The sequence below is a fragment of the Arachis ipaensis genome, chromosome B06, assembly GCF_000816755.2.
Source record: "Arachis ipaensis cultivar K30076 chromosome B06, Araip1.1, whole genome shotgun sequence".
Classification (NCBI taxonomy): domain Eukaryota; kingdom Viridiplantae; phylum Streptophyta; class Magnoliopsida; order Fabales; family Fabaceae; genus Arachis; species Arachis ipaensis.
In genome coordinates this window covers 118,094,242-118,118,589 of record NC_029790.2, presented here as the reverse complement: position 1 = coordinate 118,118,589, position 24,348 = coordinate 118,094,242, and the positions used below count along the sequence as shown (strand labels likewise).

Genomic DNA, 24,348 nt, shown 5'->3' with positions numbered 1-24,348 from the left:
AATTGGTCATAATTGCTTCAAATGGCCTTTGAGACTTTTTGTCCAATGAAGAAGTGACGAGAATCATCCAAAATCATCCGAAAGAGGGGATTGCACTGAGGCAGAAAAGGTGGTAGCGAGAATTAATCGTTACGCATACATCAATCTTCGAAACAATACAAATAATTGAAATGAGGTCCACGATGATATGACAGTCGTAGTAGCTTTTCTAAATTCTAAAAAATTAGTCAGGAGGAACGAGGCAATACCAAAGGTATATGTGCGAGCATTCAGTGAAGCTAATCAAAATTCAAGGTTCGCAGCTATAGATGAGTTAATGCCTTAAGAGGGTGAAGAGGGGTTTTCACTTTTCATATATTTCTCTTGTTGGTTCTTATTTCTACTGTCTAAACTTTGCTTATGGAATTGCTATTTCTTTTCCAGTTTAAATCAAACTATTTTAATGTTTGCATTCAAATTGTGAGTTAATTAGGAGAAAGAACTTCAGTTTTATCACAACATATATACTTGATTCATGAATTGCTTGATTTTAATTATAACTAGCATCGAAATATGAATTTCGGTATCTAACGTAACGGTTAATTATATTTTAACAAAGACCCTAGTTAATAATTATCTCTAATAATTTAATTATTTAGATTATGACAATAATTAGTTCAAATTGCTATCTATTCTTTTATAAGTATAGTTTATACATTAAACCAAAAATTCTAATTTATATTTGCATATAATTTTAAACAATTAATCAAATCATCCATAAACTAACCTCTATTAATTTATTTATTAACATTGTTTAATTAATTCATTATGCCACTAACACTAAATAAAAGCTATCAAGAAATCCAAAATCTGTTGTTATCAAGAATTTCAACTAACAAACTAAATTCCAATTACATATTCTACTATTATTATTATTATTATTATTATTATTATTATTATTATTATTATTATGTAAACTAGCTAATGTTATAAACATATATATCCATGTAAAGCTAACAATCATCTACATAATGTTAATATTATCATTTATCTAATAATATAGCTAACATTAACGCACAAATATTATTATTTTTATATTTATATTTAACTTGAAAGGAAAAAAAATTAAATATAACGATTGCAGGGAGTCCAGGGAGTGAGACACGTGACATGCTTTTTTGCGAGGAAAGAAAAGACGCATACTGTGTAAAGATTCAAGACGGCAATATCCAATCCCCGGCCCTAAAATGTGCAATCCTATATTTACTCTCATTCTCTCTCAGCTTCAAACCACACTCTCATCCTCATACTCTCCTGAAAAAATCTGCTCCCTTCGAAATGTTCATCAGAAAGTTATTCAACTGAGTCAAAGACATTTTCACGGAGCGGAACGACCCGCTTATATGGAGTAGAGAGTTGGAATGACATTTTGGTGGGTCGTATTCCTTTGCTTGTGTGAGAGCTCGACTTGGACCCCAACTTGAGTTCAGTCATGTAGAGCTTGGCTCCAGAGCAACTTTCGTAGGGATTTATGATAGCCACAATAGTCCCGAGGTGGCTTCGCATGCTTATGAGAACCATTTTTTATCATTTAATTGGTAAATAAGTGATTATTTATTTTCATTTGGTTGCTGTTCTTGTGATTTCTATCTTCTTTTTTGGGTGATTTTATTTTTTGAGCAAATAACAGTTTAACGGAGCGAAAAATGGATGAAGAGAAGATTACTCAAGCAGTAAATGCCATGTATAACCAAATTATAGCACTTTCAAGGGAGGATATAACCCAAAAGTTTACCACTGTTGGATCATGTTGCTTGATTGTTTTAATATACAGGGACCTGCTTTATGTTAGAAATCTTGGTGACGGAAAATGCGTTCTTGGACATAAGTATGGTAGCACATTTGTTACGGACCAAGTTAACGATGTTGATAATTTTCAAGATGAACCTGAAAGATTTCATTTTCAACGCCAACATCCTGAGGCGCATTTACTGCGGACGATTTCGGAGTCTTTTTGGTCAAAGGCAAAGTTAAGGTAACAGTATCATAAATAGGAAATAATAACATATAGTCGTGAAGCATTGTTTTATTTTTTAGTTGCAATTTTATTTCCTTGTATCTTATTCATATCATTTCAGGTCACTAAATCTTTAGAGGATACGTATCTCAAGTATGACGTTTGTGCAGTTCAAGCTCCCGATTTAGTGCGTTTTCATATTCTAGGATCAACGAGTAGGCCTTATCTAACTGCTGAAGTGCAAAGCCCAACACAGGTAGACTCCTTAGCAAGCCAGCAAAAAATTTATCATAATTGCTTCAAATGGCCTTTGGGACTTTTTGTCCAATGAAGAAGCGACAAGAATCGTCCAAACTCATCCGAAAGAGGGAATTGCATGTATACTGATCCAAGAGGCACAAAAGATGGTAGCAAGAATTAATCGTTACGCATACATCAATCTTCGAAACAATACAAATAATCGAAATGAGGTCCACGATGATAAGACAGTCGTAGTAGTTTTTCTAAATTCTAAAAAATTAGTCAGGAGAAACGAGGCAATACCAAAGATATCTGTGCGAGCATTCATTGAAGCCAATCAAAATTCAAGGTTCGCAACTGTAGATGAGTTAATGCCTTAAGAGGGTGTAGAGGAGTTTTGACTTTTCATATATTTCTCTTGTTGGTTCTTATTTCTACTGTCTAAACTTTGCTTATGGAATTGTTATTTCTTTCCCAGTTTAAATTAAACTATTTTAATGTTTGCCTTCAAATTGTGAGTTAATTAGGAGAAAGAACTTCACTTTTATCACAACATATATACTTGATTCATGAATGTATAGTTTATAGATTAAACCAAAACTTCTAATTTATATTTGCATATAATTTAAAACAATTAATCAAATCATCCACAAACTAACCTCTATTAATTTATTTATTAACATTTTTAATTAATTCATTATGACATTAACACTAAATAAAAACTACCAAAAAATCCAAAATCAGTTGTTATCAAGAATTTCAACTAATAAACTAAATTCCAATTACGTGTTCTACTGATAAATACAATCAGTAAATCTATAAAATAAATCCAATTATGTCATAACAAATATAATACTAATTATTATTCACCCCACCAAATTATTATTATTATTATTATTATTATAATATAAACTAGCTAACGTTATAAACATATATATGCATGTAAAGCTAACAATCATCTACATAATGTTAGTATTATCATTTATTTACTAAGATAGCTAACATTAACGCACAAATGTTATTAGTTTTATATTTATATTTAACTTGAAAGGAAAAAAATTAAATATAATGATTGCAGGGAGTCCAAGGAGTGAGACACGTGACATGCATTTTTGCAAGGAAAGAAAAGACGCATACTGTGTCAAGATTCAAGGCAATATCCAATCCCCGGCCCTAAAAGGTGCTTCCATATATTTACTCTCCTTCTCTCTCAGGAAAAAATCTGCTTCCTTCGAAATGTTATTCAGAAAGTTATTCAACAGAGTCGAAGACATTTTCACGGAGCGTAACGACCCGCTTATATGGAGTAGAGAGTTGGAACGACATTTCAGTGGGTCGTACTCCTATGCTTGCGTGAGAGCTCGACCTGGACCCCAACTTGAGTTCAGACATGTAGAGCTTGGCTCCAGAGCAACTTTGGTAGGGATTTATGATGGCCACAATAGTCTCGAAATGGCTTTGCATGCTTATGAGAACCTTTTTGATCTTTTAATTGGTAAATAAGTGATTATTTATTTTCATTTGGTTGCTGTTCTTGTGTTTTCTATCTTGTTTTTGGGGTGATTTTATTTTATGAGCAGATAACATTTTAAGGAAGCTAATAATCGATGAAGAGAAGGTGACTCAAGTGGTAGATGTCATGGAGAACCAAATTATAGCGCTTTCAAGGGAGGATATAACCCAAAAGTTTGCCACTGTTGGATCATGTTGCTTGATTGTTTAAATATACATGGACCTACTTTATGTTAAAAATCTTGGTGGAGGATATAACCCAAAAGTTTGCCACTGTTGGATCATGTTGCTTGATTGTTTTAATATACATGGACCTACTTTATGTTAAAAATCTTGGTGCCGAAAAATGCGTTCTTGGACGTAAGTATGTTAGCACATTTGTTACGGACCAAGTTAACGATGTTGACAATCTTCATGATGAACCTGCAAGATTTCATTTTTAACGCCAACATCCTGAGCCGCATGCATTTACTGCGGATGATTCCGGAGTCTTTTTGGTCAAAGGCAAAGTTAAGGTAACATATCATAAATAGAAAATAATAACATATAGTCGTGTAGCATTGTTTTATTTTTTAGTTGCAATTTTATTTTCTTGTATCTTATTCATATCATTTCAGGTCTCTATATCTTTAGGGGATACGTATCTCAGGTATGATGATTGTGCAGTTCAAGCTCCTGATTTAGTAAGTTTTCAAATTCGAGGACAAACGAGTAGGCCTTACCTTATTATTGAAGTGCAATGCCCAGCACAGACAGGTAGACTCCTTAGCCAGCCAGCAAAATTTGTCATAATTGCATTAAATGGCCTTTGGGACTTTTTGTCCAATGAAGAAGCGACAAGAATCATCCAAACTCATCCAAAAGAGGGGATTGCACATATATAAATCCAAGAGGCACAAAAAGTGGTAGCGAGAATTAATCGTTACGCATACATCAATCATCGAAACAATACAAATAATCGAAATGAGGTCCACGATAATATGACAGTCGTAGTAGTTTTTCTAAATTCTAAAAAATTAGCCAGGAGGAACGAGGCAATTAGTAAATCTATAAAATAAATCCAATTATGTCATAACAAATATAATACTAATTATTATTCACCCCACCAAATTATTATTGTTATTATTATAATATAAACTAGCTAACGTTATAAACATATATATGCATGTAAAGCTAACAATCTACATAATGTTAATATTATCATTTACTTACTAAGATAGCTAACATTAACGCACAAATATTATTATTTTTATATTTATATTTAACTTGAAATGAAAAAAAAATATAATGATTGCAGGGAGTCCAAGGAGTGAGACACGTGACATGCATTTTTGTAAGGAAAGAAAAGACGCATACTATGTCAAGATTCAAGGCAATATCCAATCCCTGGCCCTAAAAGGTGCTTCCCTATATTTACTCTCGTTCTCTCTCAGGAAAAAACCTGCTCCCTTCGAAATGTTATTCAGAAAGTTATTCAAGAGAGTCGAAGACATTTTCACGGAGCGTAACGACCCGCTTATATGGAGTAGAGAGTTGGAACGACATTTCAGTGGGTCGTACTCCTATGCTTGCGTGAGAGCTCGACCTGGACCCCAACTTGAGTTCAGTCATGTAGGGCTTGGCTCCAGAGCAACTTTGGTAGGGATTTATGATGGCCACAATAGTCTCGAAGTGGCTTTGCATGCTTATGAGAACCTTTTTGATCTTTTAATTGGTAAATAAGTGATTATTTATTTTCATTTGGTTGCTGTTCTTGTGTTTTCTATCTTGTTTTTGGGGTGATTTTATTTTATGAGCAGATAAAATTTTAAGAGAGCGAATAATCGATGAAGAGAAGATGACTCAAGCAGTAGATGCCATGGAGAACCAAATTATAGCGCTTTCAAGGGAGGATATAACCCAAAAGTTTGCCACTGTTGGATCATGTTGCTTGATTATTTTAATATACATGGACCTACTTTATGTTAGAAATCTTGGTGCCGGAAAATGCGTTCTTGGACGTAAGTATGGTAGAACATTTGTTACGGACCAAGTTAACGATGTTGATAAACTTCAAGATGAACCTGCAAGATTTCATTTTCAACGCCAACATCCTAAGCCGCATGCATTTACTGCGGATGATTCCGGAGTCTTTTTGGTCAAAGGCAAAGTTAAGGTAACATATCATAAATAGGAAATAATAACATATAGTCGTGTAGCATTGTTTTATTTTTTAGTTGCAATTTTATTTTCTTGTATCTTATTCATATCATTTTAGGTCTCTAAATCTTTAGGGGATGCGTATCTCAAGTATGATGATTGTGCAATTCAAGCTCCTGATTTAGTGCGTTTTCATATTCGAGGACAAACGAGTAGGCCTTACCTTACTGTTGAAGTGCAAAGCTCAGCACAGACAGGTAGACTCCTTAGCCGGCCAGCAAAATTTGTCATAATTACATTAAATGGCCTTTGGGACTTTTTGTCCAATGAAGAAGCGACGAGAATCGTCCAAACTCATCTAAAAGAGGGGATTGCACGTATACTGATCCAAGAGGCACAAAAGGTGGTAGCGAGAATTAATCGTTACGCATACATCAATCTTTGAAACAATACAAATAATCGAAATGAGGTCCACGATAATATGACAGTCGTAGTAGTTTTTCTAAATTCTAAAAAATTAGTCAGGAGGAACGAGGCAATACCAAAGGTATCTGTGCGAGCATTCATTGAAGCCAATCAAAATTCAAGGTTCGCAGCTGTAGATGAGTTAATGCCTTAAGAGGGTGCAGAGGGATTTTCACTTTTCATATATTTCTCTTGTTGGTTCTTATTTCTACTGTCTAAACTTTGCTTATAAAATTGCTATTTCTTTCCCAGTTTAAATCAAACTATTTTAATGTTTGCCTTCAAATTGTGAGTTAATTAGGAGAAAGAACTTCACTTTTATCACAACATATATACTTGATTCATGAATTGCTTGATTTTAATTATAACTAGCAGCCAAATATGAATTTCGGTATCTAACGTAACGGTTAATTATATTTTAACAAAGATCCTAATTAATAATTATCTCTAATAATTTAATTATTTAGATTATGACAATAATTAGTTCAAATTGCTATCTATTCTATTATAAGTATAGTTTATAGATTAAACCAAAACTTCTAATTTATATTTGCATATAATTTAAAACAATTAATCAAATCATCCACAAACTAACCTCTATTAATTTATTTATTAACATTGTTTAATTAATTCATTATGACACTAACACTAAATAAAAACTACCAAGAAATCCAAAATCAGTTGTTATCAAGAATTTCAACTAACAAACTAAATTCCAATTACGTGTTCTACTAATAAATACAATCAGTAAATCTATAAAATAAATCCAATTATGTCATAACAAATATAATACTAATTATTATTCACCCCACCAAATTATTATTGTTATTATTATAATATAAACTAGCTAACGTTATAAACATATATATGCATGTAAAGCTAACAATTATCTACATAATGTTAATATTATCATTTACTTACTAAGATAGCTAACATTAACGCACAAATATTATTATTTTTATATTTATATTTAACTTGAAAGGAAAAAAAATTAAATATAATGATTGCAGGGAGTCCAAGGAGTGAGACACGTGACATGCATTTTTGCAAGGAAAGAAAAGATGCATACTGTGTCAAGATTCAAGGCAATATCCAATCCCTGGCCCTAAAAGGTGCTTCCCTATATTTACTCTCGTTCTCTCTCAGGAAAAAACCTGCTCCCTTCGAAATGTTATTCAGAAAGTTATTCAAGAGAGTCGAAGACATTTTCACGGAGCGTAATGACCCGCTTATATGGAGTAGAGAGTTGGAATGACATTTCAGTGGGTCGTACTCCTATTCTTGCGTGAGAGCTCGACCTGGACCCCAACTTGAGTTCAGTCATGTAGAGCTTGGCTCTAGAGCAACTTTGGTAGGGATTTATGATGGCCACAATAGTCTCGAAGTGGCTTTGCATGCTTATGAGAACCTTTTTGATCTTTTAATTGGTAAATAAGTGATTATTTATTTTCATTTGGTTGTTGTTCTTGTGTTTTCTATCTTGTTTTTGGTGTTATTTTATTTTATGAGCAGATAAAATTTTAAGAGAGCGAATAATCGATGAAGAGAAGATGACTCAAGCAGTAGATGCCATGGAGAACCAAATTATAGCGCTTTCAAGGGAGGATATAACCCAAAAGTTTGCCACTGTTGGATCATGTTGCTTGATTATTTTAATATACATGGACCTACTTTATGTTAGAAATCTTGGTGCCGGAAAATGCGTTCTTGGACGTAAGTATGGTAGAACATTTGTTACGGACCAAGTTAACGATGTTGATAAACTTCAAGATGAACTTTACTGCGGATGATTCCGGAGTCTTTTTGGTCAAAGGCAAAGTTAAGGTAACATATCATAAATAGGAAATAATAACATATAGTCGTGTATCATTGTTTTATTTTTTAGTTGCAATTTTATTTTCTTGTATCTTATTCATATCATTTTAGGTATCTAAATCTTTAGGGGATGCGTATCTCAAGTATGATGATTGTGCAGTTCAAGCTCCCGATTTAGTGCGTTTTCATATTCGAGGACAAACGAGTAGGCCTTACCTTACTGTTGAAGTGCAAAGCCCAGCACAGACAGGTAGACTCCTTAGCCGGCCAGCAAAATTTGTCATAATTGCATTAAATGGCCTTTGGGACTTTTTGTCCAATGAAGAAGCGACGAGAATCGTCCAAACTCATCCAAAAGAGGGGATTGCACGTATACTGATCCAAGAGGCACAAAAGGTGGTAGCGAGAATTAATCGTTACGCATACATCAATCTTTGAAACAATACAAATAATCGAAATGAGGTCCACGATAATATGACAGTCGTAGTAGTTTTTCTAAATTCTAAAAAATTAGTCAGGAGGAACGAGGCAATACCAAAGGTATCTGTGCGAGCATTCATTGAAGCCAATCAAAATTCAAGGTTCGCAGCTGTAGATGAGTTAATGCCTTAAGAGGGTGCAGAGGGATTTTCACTTTTCATATATTTCTCTTGTTAGGTCCACGATAATATGACAGTCGTAGTAGTTTTTCTAAATTTTAAAAAATTAGTCAGGAGGAACGAGGCAATACCAAAGGTATCTGTGCGAGCATTCATTGAAGCCAATCAAAATTCAAGGTTCGCAGATGTAGATGAGTTAATGCCTTAAGAGGGTGCAGAGGGATTTTCACTTTTCATATATTTCTCTTGTTGGTTCTTATTTATACTGTCTAAACTTTGCTTATGGAATTGCTATTTCTTTCCCAGTTTAAATCAAACTATTTTAATGTTTGCCTTCAAATTGTGAGTTAATTAGGAGAAAGAACTTCACTTTTATCACAACATATATACTTGATTCATGAATTGCTTGATTTTAATTATAACTAGCAGCCAAATATGAATTTCGGTATCTAACGTAACGGTTAATTATATTTTAACAAAGATCCTAATTAATAATTATCTCAAATAATTTAATTATTTAGATTATGACAATAATTAGTTCAAATTGCGTATTCTATTATAGGTATAGTTTATAGATTAAACCAAAACTTCTAATTTATATTTGCATATAATTTAAAACAATTAATCAAATCATCCACAAACTAACCTCTATTAATTTATTTATTAACATTGTTTAATTAATTCATTATGACACTAACACTAAATAAAAACTACCAAGAAATCCAAAATCAGTTGTTATCAAGAATTTCAACTAACAAACTAAATTCCAATTACGTGTTCTACTAATAAATACAATCAGTAAATCTATAAAATAAATCCAATTATGTCATAACAAATATAATACTAATTATTATTCACGCCACCAAATTATTATTGTTATTATTATAATATAAACTAGCTAATGTTATAAACATATATATGCATGTAAAGCTAACAATCATCTACATAATGTTAATATTATCATTTATTTACTAAGATAGCTAACATTAACGCACAAATATTATTATTTTTATATTTATATTTAACTTGAAAGGAAAAAAATTAAATATAATGATTGCAGGGAGTCCAAGGAGTGAGACACGTGACATGCATTTTTGCAAGGAAAGAAAAGATGCATACTGTGTCAAGATTCAAGGCAATATCCAATCCCCGGCCCTAAAAGGTGCTTCCATATATTTACTCTCCTTCTCTCTCAGGAAAAAATCTACTTCCTTCGAAATGTTATTCAGAAAGTTATTCAACAGAGTCGAAGACATTTTCACGGAGCGTAACGACCCGCTTATATGGAGTAGAGAGTTGGAACGACATTTCAGTGGGTCGTACTCCTATGCTTGCGTGAGAGCTCAACCTGGACCCCAACTTGAGTTCAGTTATGTAGAGCTTGGCTCCAGAGCAACTTTGGTAGGGATTTATGATGGCCACAATAGTCTCGAAGTGGCTTTGCATGCTTATGAGAACCTTTTTGATCATTTAATTGGTAAATAAGTGATTATTTATTTTCATTTGGTTGCTGTTCTTGTGTTTTCTATCTTGTTTTGGGGTGATTTTATTTTATGAGCAGATAACATTTTAAGGGAGCGAATAATCGATGAAGAGAGGATGACTTAAGCGGTAGATGCCGTGGAGAACTAAATTATAGCGCTTTCAAGGGAGGATATAACCCAAAAGTTTGCTACTGTTGGATCATGTTGCTTGATTGTTTTAATATACATGGACCTACTTTATGTTAGAAATCTTGGTGCCGGAAAATGCGTTCTTGGATGTTAGTATGGTAGCACATTTGTTACGGACCAAGTTAACGATGTTGATAATCTTCAAGATGAACCTGCAAGATTTCATTTTCAATGCCAACATCCTGAGCCGCATGCATTTACTACGGATGATTTCGGAGTCTTTTTGGTCAAAGGCATAGTTAAGGTAACATATCATAAATAGGAAATAATAACATATAGTCGTGTAGCATTGTTTTTTTTTTTAGTTGCAATTTTATTTTCTTGTATCTTATTCATATCATTTCAGGTCTCTAAATCTTTAGGGGATGCGTTTCTCAAGTATGATGATTGTGTAGTTCTTTAGGGGATGCGTTTCTCAAGTATGATGATTGTGCAGTTGAAGCTTTCGATTTAGTGCGTTTTCATATTTCAGGATGAACGAGTAGGCCTTACCTTACTGCTGAAGTGCAAAGCCCAACACAGATAGGTAGACTCCTTAGCAGGCCAGCAAAATTTGTCATAATTGCTTCAAGCTTAAGCTGATTTTGGGGTTCGCCTAAGATCAAACTCTTGACCTTTCAGATCTAGAGCTCTGATACCATGTCATGAAACCACTCATTCCAAAAGTTTTTGCTGATAGAAAATGGTAACACTAATGGTTATATCTCTAATATTGAATCGGACATCCCTAAACCTGCATTGTACACATTGTACAGATATTCCATTGGCTCCCTATACTTCCTTTTGCACGTATACTGATCCAGGAGGCACAAAAGGTGGCAGCGAGAATTAATCGTTACGCATACATCAATCTTCGAAACAATACAAATAATCGAAATGAGGTCCACGATGATAAGACAGTCGTAGTAGTTTTTTTAGATTCTAAAAAATTAGTCAGGAGGAACGAGGCAATACCAAAGGTATCTGTGCTAGCATTCAGTGAAGCCAATCAAAATTCAAGGTTCGCAGCTGTAGATGAGTTAATGTCTTAAGAGGTTGGAGAGGGGTTTTCAGTTTTCATATATTTCTCTTGTTGGTTTCTATTTCTACTATCTAAACTTTGCTTATGAAATTGCTATTTCTTTCCCAGTTTAAATCAAACTATTTTAATGTTTGCCTTCAAATTGTGAGTTAATTAGGAGAAAGAACTTCACTTTTATCACAACATTTATACTTGATTCATGAATTGCTTGATTTTAATTATAACTAGCAGTGAAATATGAATTTCGGTATCTAACGTAACGGTTTATAATAATCACAATCATTTTTAATGTAATTGAGATTGTAGTTTAATTTTTTTTAATTTTAGAAATTAATACTGAAATTGAACTACAAATTTTTTTTTCCCAATCAAATATACGTCATTTTAATTTTGTGGCGATTCATTGATTTTTTTTATAGAATTTGGAGTGAAAGTGATGAGGTTGGTAAATTTTTTTCCTAAATACTTTTGAATAAAAACAAAAACAGTTTAGAATATACATTGCTATTAGGGGTGAGCATGGGTCGGTTTGGTTTGGGTTTATGGTAAAATTAGAACCGAACCGATCAAAATGTAATTGGTTCGGTTTGGTTCGGATTTGCGTTTTTTTTGGTACATGTACCCGAACCAAACTAAAACGATTAAGAACGGATTGGTTTGGTTCGGATAATTGGGTACTCGATGACTTTGAAATTCATAAAAAAAAAAACAAATTTTTATCTTAAAAATTCAACAAATACAATAAACATGTAACATCAATAGAAATAATCCAAACATGTTAAACACCAAATACATTAAAAACTAAACTTATTAAAATCCAAACATATTAATAATGAATAGTCATTGTCTAATGGAAAAGCCATATATATTTTTTATTTAATTAATATATGATCGGGTTCGCGGGTTGGTTCGGGTTCCGCACCCCAAAACCGATACCCGAACCAATCACTAACAAAAATCATCAGTTTGGTTCGGGTTAGACCCGATTACCCGTTGGTTTCAGAACCAATTTAATTGGTTTGGTTCGGATTCGGACGGATAATCGGGTACCCATTACCCGTGCTCACCCCTAATTGCTATTATAATAACAAAAAATAGATACTAATTAATGATTTTTTTTTTAAAATATGTTTATTTTACATACTAATAACAAATAATTTACTTGTTAGTCTTATATAATTTAACTTTTTCACTGGTTCACCCTCAACATATAAAATCATCACCATAACTGTCGAAAATATCACCTACACATGATGGGAAAATAATTTTATTTTGTTTGCATTTTCTATATGTACTTTTAAGAATTTTATTAGTTATGGTATTAAACAATTAAAAAGTAGATGTAGTCATAAAAGAATGTAAAATCAAATTTAAATGGTAAATTAAATGAAATTATTTAAGTAGTACGGAAAAAACTAAGAAAATTAAATGAAACAAACAAACATTGGGCTAAAAAAGAAAATTAAAAACTAGGAGAAAATTTAAACTTTGAAAGAGCTTTTAAGAACGTATATATATTTTCATCATATGAAATACTAAAACCATATAGTTTGATTATGAACATAAAAAAGTAGAGGCAGTAAACAAAAATTCAATTACAAATTTACAATGTAACGAACAACTTTAAAAAATTTTACTCTCAGAGAAACTTCCATCTCATAGGATCAGTTTTGAACAACTGAAAAGAATGATTCAATTTCTAACCACCCTGATTTGTGTTTTTTCCTTTACCCTATCAAAGAATTATATCGCTCTCTATCCTAAAAACGAGACTATAAAGATGGTCATTAATCACCCTTATAAGGTATCGTCCTTTTGTTTGCCGTGAGTTTGATTGCATAGAAATTAATTAATCTCGTCTCTAAAAGATACATCCTTTAGCATCACGGTCTAAGACATATTTTAAAATTACAAAATCAAATAAACCTAACGAACAAAAAACACTGAAATTAGAGAAGAGTATTTAATATGCTGCCAGTATTTGCATCTGAAGCTTATCGGAAGCATCACACACCCCTTGATTTGCTGGTTCTTCGGCCTTTGAGCCCTTGGAAGCTTCACTGAATTGAAAGTCCAGTGGGTAGTATACTTGTTCAACACCTTCACCTCTCCCATCTTCTCTCATCTTTTGTGTTTGATTATGTTTCACTCACTAAAACTACAAATATTCAAACTTGAAATTAATAATTTAAGTAAAGAACGAAAGACAAAAATAAAATCCTCAATGGCATGTAATAATTCAATCATTTTTCAAACAAATAAAATGAAATGTAATCTTCTTCTTTTTTGTATTTTCTAATTATAATCACCTTTCCTTTTCATCACTTATAAAACCCATACATATTCAAAGATTTTGCGATTTGTATTGTAGCAGTCAATATATGTAAGTTTGTTAAAAAAATATACATGTATGTACAACTAAATTTTTGAAAAGCAAAAATAGATTTCATTCCATGAAAAAATTAAAGATATATTTGAGTTGAAAATATAACAAGAAAACAGGAAAAACATCCCTTTTAAATGAGCTTTGAGTTTTAATATTTTTAAATTTATCTACAAAATTCTTAAACAGTCTCTAAAAAGACTGCTACTATTACGTCTTTATATATAGGCTTAATCTTGTGGTCATCGGATGAAAAAAAATGCAAGGAGGCATAGAGCTTTGACTTCGAAAAAAACAATCCTACAAAAGAAAATGACAACAATAATAAATTTACTAGCTATCATAACAAAAACCCTACTATAGAATAATTTTCTTGAAAAATTTGCACTATAAAAAAAAACTCAAAAGTCAAATAAATACACAACAAATGGAGTTCTTATAAATCATTTTAAATTCTTTTTGCATAAAACCCACTTTGAAAACTAGTGGAAACTCATTAAAAAATTTCATGCAATAGATTAATTTTTCAATATACTAATTTAGTAAGTGTAATACTAATAGTAGGTACCTCGAATGTAGGAATCTCAATAATTGGAGTTGATGTCTGAAACAGCATCATCTTCAAAAGAGAACTATGTGTCATCTTCCTTTCTGAAACCACCATATTGAATTAGTATTTCTTTGATTAGAATGTATCTATTTGACACAAAAGATTCAAACATGAAATAAATAATTTAATTGAAGAAGGAAAGAGAGAAGAATAGAATCCTCAATGGTTGGGTGTAGGAAAGTTTTAGAATTTGAAATCAGGGGTGCACAAAATAATCATGTATTGAAGATTCAAATTTGGACTAACATTTGAAGAGTCACCAGCCAATTTTCACTTGCTTCCCCTTCTTCTTCTGCCTTGACTGAATATTTTCTCTCTTTGCAAGAAGACCTGTAATTGAAGAAGCAATTAAACTAAGAACTAAACACGGACTAAATTGGTGAATTTATATTATATTAAAAAAGCAAATAGTAATATACGTTATAAGTTCTGGTCAATTTTAATTACTGATCCAATAAAGCTATAAACCAATATGAAAAAGAAGAAAAAAAGAAGCTCCAATGAACAATTAATTGTTATAGTCAAGATAAAGGTATCCCCTATTCTAATTTTAGTCAGCAATCTATTACTTGAATTATAGTCATGCAATAGTTATTTTCAAATAAAAAAGACTAAATCTTTCTTCTGCTTTTGTAATTGAAGAAAAGAAAATAAAAATTATAAGTGAGAAAAAAGACCTTGAGAGAAAAAAAATAGTCATTTTAAAAAATTAAAACTAAAAAAAAAAAGCATTCAGCATTGTCACAACTTCTGCTCTCATCTCCATCATATCTGAACCCATAACAAAAAAAAAAATTAATAATGCTAATAATAAATTCCTTAAAAGCTAAACTAAAATAAAACTTGTGAGAGAAAAGACCTTGAGAAACATCTTCGGTGTCATTTTAAACTCTGATTTCAAATGAAAAAATTGCGCTCAAGGAAAGATCGTGCTCAAAATGCTGCAGAAGAGAGTTTTGCTTCAGAAGCTACCATTCCGTTTTCTTCCACTAAATAGTTGTTTTGGAATTGCTGTGAGATTAACTCCCTTCAAACCCACAGGACAAAGGTCTCCCCAATAATCAGAGTCTCTATCATCTTGATCTCTATTTAATTATAATTAAGGTTAATTGCGATTTTGGTTTATAAGGAATAGGCTGGAATTTTTTTTGTCTCCAACCATTTCTTTAATATAAAATCGTCTCTAAGATTCAACGTAGTTTTAAAATTATTTTTTTACCTAAATCCTAAAATTCTAGACCAAATTATCCTTAAAAAAATTATAAAATTAAAACAAAAGGAAAAAAAAGAAAGAGAACGGACATTGAGAGAGAGAGAAAGAGAACTACGAGGAAGGGAAGAAGAAGAAGGGGAAAGGAAAGAAGAAGAAGAAGGGAGAAGAGGAAGGTGGCGACGACGCCGGCGAGGGAGGACGGACGTTGCACGACGCGTCGCCGTTTCTGCTCCTCCTTCGCCGGTTATAGCTGCTGCCGTGGCTCACCATTCGCCGCTCCTGTTCGTAGTTTCTGGATAATTCGATAATTATCGGGCCTCGTCCCTTCAAAGGGGCGTGAGTCGGTCTTCGGGTTTTAGTTTGGGCCATTCCGTGGTTGGTGACTTGATGTCACTGTCGTATGGACTACACTTGGTACTTAGGCCTGGGTCGGCGCAAGATTCTCTACGGGGTTGTGCTCTCCTCGAAGATTTCCAATGGATTCTAGTTGCCCACCGGCCGGAAAACCATTTGCTTCTTTCGACAGTAAATCCCTACAGACGGTGCCAATGTTCAGGACTAATCTAGAAAGACGGGATCTGTGACCTGGCTACATTTGGCTAGTTGTGGCGGCTGTCCGGGTTGTTGAGCAAATGGGGATGAGATATGCAAAAATACTTCGACGCCCAAGTCAGAATGGATCTAAGAGGTTGAATTTAGAATTATCTGTCGCATACTTTGGGGGAGTTGGAGACTTCCCTGTATATGTGTTTCTCATTGGATCTTCCTAATTTAGAAATATACGATGTGTATATGGAATTTCATGTGAGAGGGGAGATTCTCGTAGACTCATAATCGATTCGAGATCTTAGATCGAACAACGTGATGTGGGCCTAAAGATTGACTCCTTATTGGACCGCCATCCTGAGACCAAAGTCCGTAACAATTATCCACTAAATATTATATCCAGGTGCATGTATAAAACATTGCTCACTTTCTTTAAATTTTGAAATTTGTATATTTTAATGAAGATCACTTTGTACTTCTACAAACTTTTTAGTGTAAAAAATAACAAAAAAAACTGAACATTTCACGTACAAATCTCACCATTATAATACACTTTAAACTCACACTAGCTACCATTTTTCTTTCTTTCACCTTACAAACCCACTACTTCCTTTTTTAAAACTACCTTTTTTACGGCCACAGGGAGACTTGAAGGAAGCATCAGTATCTAATTTGTTTTTTATATTCAATTTTTTATTTTTTAAAATCTTAAAAAAATTCACAACCTGCAAAATATTAAAAACAAACTTTTTGTAACCCGTGAAATATAAAAAAAAAAACAAAATACTTTTTTTTGGACCAGTGCCAGGCCCACAAAGGGCCCAAAGCACAACAAGGAGATGGATCACCCAAGACCCACCCAACCTGGTGATTACTCCCCAACAGCTCCTTTCTGCGCCGTTGTTCCAAAAGTGGCCAATGAAGCTCAAACCCTCTGCTGCCACCTACTAGCTGTAGACGCCGGAAAGCCATTGCGAAGCCCTCTCTTGCCACTCCCTCACTCTGACATCCTTCCCAGCGAAAATTGCCACCCCATAATCGATCTTTCTCCGCGTAGGGTAGAGAGCGGAGAAGCACCTTTCGCCATCACGCTTCCAAATCTGCAGACAGAGGACGCAAAATCGTTGCCATCTAACTCGACTGATGATCACGCCGAGTAGATCTCACGGCACATGCAGAGCAAGCCACTCTCTGAGCAACAGGTTAGAGTTTTATTTGAGACAGCTAAGGAGATTTTAATGTATGAAAGTAATGTGCAGCCTGTGAAAGCCGCATGACAATTTGTGACGATATTCAGGGGCAGCTACATGATCAGTTTGACGACTCCTCCAGCAATGCAACAACCGCCATGCCCTTCACTACTTGAACTTCAATCTCTGCCTCTATTGTCCGTGCAGACCCCTGGAGCGTCGAGTTGTCCTCCGGATCAGCCTTATTAGACCTCGTGTGCACCCAAGAAACTCCTGCCTACAGTCATGCTCTGTTTCCCAAAATTGAAACAGCCACATTATCCTTGCGAAGGATGTTTCTGATCGAAATTGGCTTATCCATGATCCAGTTTTGGTGGAGAGTTCCCTACCATTTGAGTTTCGCCACTTCATGCGCTAATGAGTTTGCTTCTCTGGGCACCCAGGTAAAACCACAACTTGGAATGATTCTTGCTAAATGAAGTATGTCATATAGTATAACTTGAATTTCTGCAATTGATGCATGTGACTTTAGTGCCTGAATAAGTATCTGATTGTCTGATTCTATGATAATCTTCTGCATCAGGAAATTTTGTGACATAATTAAAGCTGCCCTAATTGCTAATGCTTCCGCAGCCAATGGCGAGCCCGCAACTATGGTGGAGTTAATTCCTGAGAGGAGGGATCCATTATGGTCTCTAAATACTATAGCCACAGCCCCCACAGATTGAGCGCCAATGAAAGCTGCATCAACGTTGCATTTGATCCAACCTTGCAGTGGCGGTTTCCAGGTAACCCTGCTGGCTAATCCTGATACAGTAGTTGTATGCTTTACTGGTTCCTCTGATATTTCCACAAATTCTAGTTCCATCAGTTTAGCTTTGCGAATCACTATTATAGGATTAGGAATAGTCTGCCGATATATAGCTAGATTCCTCGCTTTCCACACCTCCCAAACTAGAAAACCAACCTTACTGCTGCAAAGATCATAATTAGCCCATGCACTCAGCTTCATTTTTCGTAAAACTTCCATCATCCACTTCCCAAAAGAAGAAATTGTTAGGGCCGTAGGACAGCATTGAATTTGTGCTCCAAACCAAGCCGCTCTAGTCCAGGGACATAGTAGCAATGCATGTTCAGTGGTCTCTGGTTCCTGCAAACAGATAGGGCACATAGGGGTATTAGTGATTTTTTTATCAAAAAGATTACCAAAAACGGGCAGAATATTATGCGAGGCCCGCCATAAAATGGTTCTGATTTTTTGAGGAACTTTTAAATTCCAGATCTCCTGCCATAAGGATTTTAAGTCTTCACTGGTGGATGAATTATTGTTCTGTATGCACGTTTCGTTCCTAGCAACATGATATCCCGTCTTGATCGTGTAAATGCCATCCTATATGAAAGGCCAGCAGAAACTATCCTCCCTACCAAAAAGACTTACTGGGGTTCTAAGGATTTTATCAACAGAAGCTCCATCAAAATACAACTTTAACTTATCCATATTCCACCCCTCTCCCTGAATAATTAGATCCTTCACAAACTTAATATCGAGGTTTCTAACAACAAGATCCTTATCCAAGTTCATTATCCACTTATCCTCCAAAATTCTTACTTGCTCTCCGTTCCCTATCAACCATCTTCCATTTCTCAAAAGAAGATTCCTGCCTTGAATAATACTTTTCTACATCCATGATGCTGCCCTTCCCACCTTAGCATCTTTAAAATCAACCCTTGGGAAGTAAATAGCCTTTAGCACTTGTACCCAAATCGCATTAGGATTTTCTAAGATTCTCCACGCTTGTTTAGCTAAATGTGCTATATTCTGACAATATAAATCCTTAAACACAAAACCTCCATCTTTTTTACTAGCACACAACTTATCCCAACTCTTCCAATGAATACCTCTTTCCTTACCTGAGGACGCCCACCAGAACTTGGCAATTTTCTTACTAAGCCATTCACAAAAGCCTTTAGGAAAAAGAACCACATTCATAGTATAAGCAGGTAAAGCTTGAACAATTGATTTGATGAGCACCTCCTTCCCAGATTGATTAAGAAGTTTTTGTTTCCACCCTCCTAGCTTATCCACCACTCTATCCTCAATCCAACTGAGAGCACTATTCTTAGATCTTCCCCAGTAGGAAGGGATCCCAAGATACTTACCTGAATTATCTCAGGCTGGCAAGCCCAAAATCTCTTCTATTTCTACTCTAGTCCTTATAGGAATTAGGTTTCCAAACGTAATCCCAGATTTTCCAAGTTGATTCTCTACCCTGAAGCTTCGGTGTACAAATTCAAAATGGTAATGAGCTGATAAATTTCCTCCTCACTGTCTTTTGAGAAGATTATACAGTCATCCGCAAAGAGAAGGTGTGAGATGGCTAGTGCCGTAGGGGCGATTTTAACTCCTGAGATTCTGCCCTCTTCTTTAGCCTTATCCATAAGAATAGTAAAAACCTCAGCTGCTGTTATAAAATGGTACGGCGATAGGGGATCCCCCTGCCTAAGACCCCTCCGCGGCTCAATGGCCATCGATAAAAAACCATTAATCTTAATCTTATAACTTACTTGGCTCACACACTTCATCAACAACTTTATCCAATGCGGGTTAAACCCAAAAGCCCTCAAAGTAGCTTCTAAGAAAGACCACTCTACCCTATCATAGGCTTTGTTCATATCAATCTTAATAGCTAAGTTCCTGGAAGCTTTCGTCCCTTTTCTATTCAAATCGTGAAACATTTCCTGAACTATAACCAAATTATCTTGAATCAGGCGGCCACCCACAAAAGCACTCTGGATGGGGGATATGATCTTATCTATTATTTTTCTAAGTCTAATAACCAACATCCTAGAAATAATCTTGTATATAAAGTTGAAATAGCTAATCGGCCTTAGATGATTGAGGGTTTCTGGGCGGCTAATCTTAGGAGCCAAGACTATAAAAGTTTTCCTAACACTGCTTGGTGAATTACCGTCATGAAAAAAACTCTTAACAACATCACAGACTACATTACCAACAATTGTCCAGTACTTCTGATAAAAAATACCATTGAGACCGTCCGGTTCTGGTGCCTTAAGACTCCCCAGGCTAAAAGTAGCCTCTTTGATTTCCTGATCAGTAACCTCTTTCATGAGGTCCGCATTCATATCCTCATTCACTCTGACAGGAATATGGCGAATGCAAACAGCCATATCCAGGTTCTCCGAAGCCTTAAACAGATTCTGAAAGTGCCCTACTGCTAGCTTGAGGATATCCCTTTCCCCACGCACCCAATTACCTGAAGAATCCTGTAAACTCTCTATACGATTTCTGTCTCTTCTTTGAATGGTAGAAGCGTGAAAAAAAAAGATGTATTCTTGTCCCCAAATTTCAACCATTTAACCCTCGACCTCTGACTCCAATACTTCTCCTCTTGTCTCCATAACCTGGTAATTTCCAATTTCAGACTGTTGATCTCCTCTTGTTGAGACTCTGTATAATCAGCTTCCTGCAACTGTTTAAGGCGAACCTTTAACTTTCCTATTTCGACATCAGCTCTCTTAAAATTGTCTCTACTCCATTTGATCAATTCTTCCTTACAATTATGTGCTCTTCGATTAAGATTTGTCTAAATGTCAACCCCAGTATTTCCAGAACTGCTCCATCCTCTCCTTATAACAGAGTCGCAGTCAGCATGGTCCACCCAAAAAGTCTCGAACTTAAAATTCTTACTCCTACGACCTCTAGGATTAATATTGAGAACTAGGGGAGTATGATCCGAACTAACAGGTGGTAAGGCAAAGAGCATAGCATGTTGGAAAGCTCTTCTCCATTGCCAATTGTCAAGAACCCTATCTAGCCTTTCCTTCGTGACACAACCATTCCGCGGATTACTAAACCACGTGAATTGCATCCCTTGTAACTCCAAATCCAAAACGGCATTCTCATGTACAAAATTCCTGAAAGATTCAATCTGACTACTCGGTTTAGGGTGCAGATCCACTTTCTCGTCTTGTGAAATAACATCATTGAAATCCCCAATCAAAATTCTTGGCTGAGCCAAATTATTATTTACTAAGGATAATTCCTTCTATAGCTCCTTCCTTTTCTTATAATCTGGATGCCCATAGACAAAAGTAGCCTCCCGATCCTTATCAATACCACTACTAACTTTAGTCCTGATAAAATTATCACACCAAGCATAAACATGAACATTTACATTACTTTTCCAGAAAATACAAAGTCCTCCGGATAACCCCTGGGACTTTACACAAAACATGTTATCAAAACATAACTTTCTCCTAATCCTAGCATAGCTTGCTTTACTAGCTTTAGTCTCCATAAGAAACAAAATGGACGGCCTGTGATATTTACAAATACTTTTTAATTCATGCACTATCGAAGGGGCCGCCATTCCTTGACAGTTCCAGCTTACGACAATCATGGCTGATGGTGGGGTATGTGAAGGCCCGCCTCCTTAGCCATGTCTGTTCCAGTCTCAGATTTGTACTTCTTACTTGGTTGTTGCATACATATTTCCTTGGATTCCTTCATTTCCGCCTCAACATCTGCATTGATGCATAACCCTCTTTTCCTTTTAAGGTTCAGATGCATTCCCAAATTGTAAGCTAGCTCCAGGGCCCATGTGAACTCATTCCTCTGCCGAGTCTTTGCAATGCAAACCTCATCCATTTCTTGCTGATCCTCTGGTAGCTCAACAAAATATTTCTCCATAGTTTCCACCCTTTGACCCACAGTTCTGGTGCTTGCATTGACAATCCGCTTCGTTTTTGGTTTTTCCCTATAGCTCCACAACTGATCAGCAACTTGACTCATACAAGTTGTTCCCCTCCCTGTAGATTGCATCATTCCAACGTTGAATTGATGATTCTACAGAGATCCCTTCTTGCCAAAGAGCCTGTTCAACTCTTCTCTAATAGATAAGTCCTTGTTATTATCTATGCTGCCTTCCTTTACGTGCAGGTCTGCTGTCTCTTTCTGAGTCACCATCAGGTCAGCTAGATCAACCTCATTCTTAGTTGTTCTCATATTAAAAGGTGGGGCCTCATTATTTTCGTTCAGTTGTGAGCGGAGCTGAATGCGCTCATCCCCTTGCCCGCCATCCCATTTATTGCCGCCTGTCGCTTGAAGCTTATTCTTCCCTTTCCTTATCGTGTTCAAAAGGTCTGCTTGCTTCTCACCCAAACCTGAATGTTTGTCTTGATACACAGCGCGCCTGGGTGATATACTTACTGAATCATCATCAATCTGCACCCTTGATCCCTGGCTCTCTCTATGACTGATATTCTGTTGGTCCAGATTGCATTCAAAAGTTCTCTGAACCCCTCCCCCTGCTTTATCATCCGATCACCTTCCATCAGCCAATTCCTCCATGGGAAGCTCCAACTTTTCGCACACTCCTCCACCCGCTTGTTTATCCTCCGACAGCACCCTATTTTCCTCATCCACTCTCTGCTCTACACCCCTAGTTGAAATAGCCTTAGCTCTGTTAACCCCTAACCCCGGGCCATACCTTGGTTTCAAAGGTCCCAACATGCAGTTGCCATTGGATTCTTACACTCCTTTTTATTATGACCAAGAATTTCACAGTTTAGGCAATAGCTATCCTGAATCCTTTCATACTTAAAATCAACCCACAGATCTTGGAAATTTTCTCTAGCTACCCAAAAACCAGTAGGTAAAGGTTTAGTGACATTCAAAGTTACCTTAACCCTCAAAAATGTTCTCTGAAGGATGTTATTTCATCTAGGGTTTTCCGTTTCCATCACAATACCCAGTCTCTTCCCAGTGATTTCTGCTGATTTTGTCGTTAAGTAATGAAGGGGAAGCCCATGAATTTGTACCCATAATTTCATAGTTTTGTGGTCAACATCATATACTGACTGTCTGTTATTCCATATTTGCAGGTTCACAAGATTCCCTCTGATGCTCCAAGGTCTACCTTTTCGTATCTGAACACCCTTGCTAGCATTCCTGAAGCTGATCAGAAACTTATTTCTACCCACCTCTGAGATCGCCACTCCCTCCGGATTCCCCCAGATTCCCAGCAGAGCCGCTTTGCACGTGTTGAAGCTGACTTCTTTGTCAGAAATAATTTTTTCTACCATGTTCAAATTTCCTTCAATAAAACTCTCATCATATTCTGGGTTGAGATGACCGACATCTCCCTCAATAGACTGATCCTCTGGTTGTGCCATGACTATAAGACAAGAGTAAAGGTGGCTCAATTGTTGTAAAGAAAGAGAGATTACCAAAGACACTCCTAAGAAAAAGATTCTCCTGAGAGAGAACTAAGGTGGTCTACACCGCTTCTCCTACAAAATGCTTTTCATAAACTGTGAAATGTAAAACAAATAAAAAAACAAATTATTTTCTTAACCTCTAAAATATAAAAAAGATTTTTGCAACCTGCATGGACTCTATGGGCTGCTATGAGGAGATTCTTGTTTTTGGTATCCATATTTAACTGTTTTTGGCCCATTTCTGTTTTATACAAACTTAACAACAGACTTTTTCCCATAAAAAATTACGTATACAATTATACATAAAAAAGAAATAATAAATAAAAAAAAAAGAACATGAAAGGTGTAGAGACTACTCTGCTTTAGAACTTTAATTTGGTGACAGCAAAAAAGAATCGACCCCGTATGCATACTATGTTTCGTACATCGTACAACCTACTTCATTTTTTTTTTCTGTGTCACGAAATGAATTAATTTAATTAACTTAAATAAGTTTTTAATCCACATCAATATGTATTAATAGAGTAAACTACTGCTGAAAATTAAAATATACAACTTTAGAATTTTATTCGATCAAAATTAAAATCATTATTTGACAGGAACTAAAACAAAAAATCAGATATTTTATAGGAAAAGTTTGTTTAAGATTTTATTTATTTATTAATAAAAATGTTTTACAGTTGCAGTTTCTTTTTTATTTTTTTTA

The 24,348-nt window shown here is 35.1% G+C and overlaps 1 long non-coding RNA gene across 1 annotated transcript; it reads left to right on the top strand.

The window, feature by feature from the left end:
- LOC110264139 lies at positions 17,646 to 23,483 on the top strand. The gene is made up of 3 exons (XR_002349871.1): positions 17,646 to 17,845; positions 18,009 to 18,190; positions 23,307 to 23,483. It is a non-coding gene; the product is annotated as an uncharacterized LOC110264139 (long non-coding RNA).